The sequence below is a fragment of the Chrysochloris asiatica genome, unplaced genomic scaffold (assembly GCF_000296735.1).
Source record: "Chrysochloris asiatica unplaced genomic scaffold, ChrAsi1.0 scaffold00057, whole genome shotgun sequence".
Lineage (NCBI taxonomy): Eukaryota > Metazoa > Chordata > Mammalia > Afrosoricida > Chrysochloridae > Chrysochloris > Chrysochloris asiatica.
This window is the reverse complement of record NW_006408575.1, coordinates 17,234,498-17,235,233: the sequence shown is the minus strand read 5'-3', so window position 1 is coordinate 17,235,233 and position 736 is coordinate 17,234,498. Positions and strand designations below refer to the sequence as shown.

The 736-nt window shown below is 40.5% G+C and overlaps 1 pseudogene; it reads left to right on the top strand.

Moving 5' to 3' along the window:
* LOC102823840 overlaps positions 1-254 on the top strand; it is a 646-nt pseudogene extending 392 nt beyond the window's left edge.
* Positions 255-736: the final 482 nt, after the last annotated feature.

The window sequence follows — 736 nt, the reverse complement described above, 5'->3', positions numbered from 1 at the left end:
CTCAGCAAGCACAGCTAGCAGCTGCTGAAAAATTCAAAGTTCAAGGTGAAGCTGTCTCTAACATTCAGGAAAACACACAAACTCCAACTGTACAAGAGGAGAGTGAAGAGGAAGAGGTTGATGAAACAGGTGTGGAAGTGAAGGACATTGAATTGGTCATGTCACAAGCAAATGTTTCAAGAGCAAAGGCAGTCTGAGCCCTGAAGAACAACAGTACTGATATTGTAAATGCCATTATGGAATTAACAATGTAACCATCTAAAAACAAGGGCTATTTTTGGTGTTTCAGAAGAGTAACTGCAGTTTGGTTTGAAATTTGTACTGTTTCTATCATTAATAAAGTTATGACTTCTTGTTGGATGAACCACCACCCCCCCCCCAAAAAAAAAAAGATGATAGCTGAGGCTGTAACCTCAGTTGGAAAAGAAAGGGATTCACTTCTAAACTCATGTTGTTGTTGGAAGAATTCTGTTCCTTGCAGGATATCAAACTGAGGGCCTCCGCTTTTTTTCTGGTTGCTGACCAAAGGCTTCCCTCAGTTCCTTGCCAAATGGCACACTCCATAGGCAGCTCACAAAATAGCAAAGAAGGGAGTGTCTCTTCTCAAGAAGGACATTACAATAAAAAAGTAATCATGTGTATATATCCACATGCATTCCTGTCTTCTTTACTGTATTTTATTGGTTAGACAGAGAACTTCCAGAGGTTCAAGCTGGATTCAGAAGAGGCCGTGGAA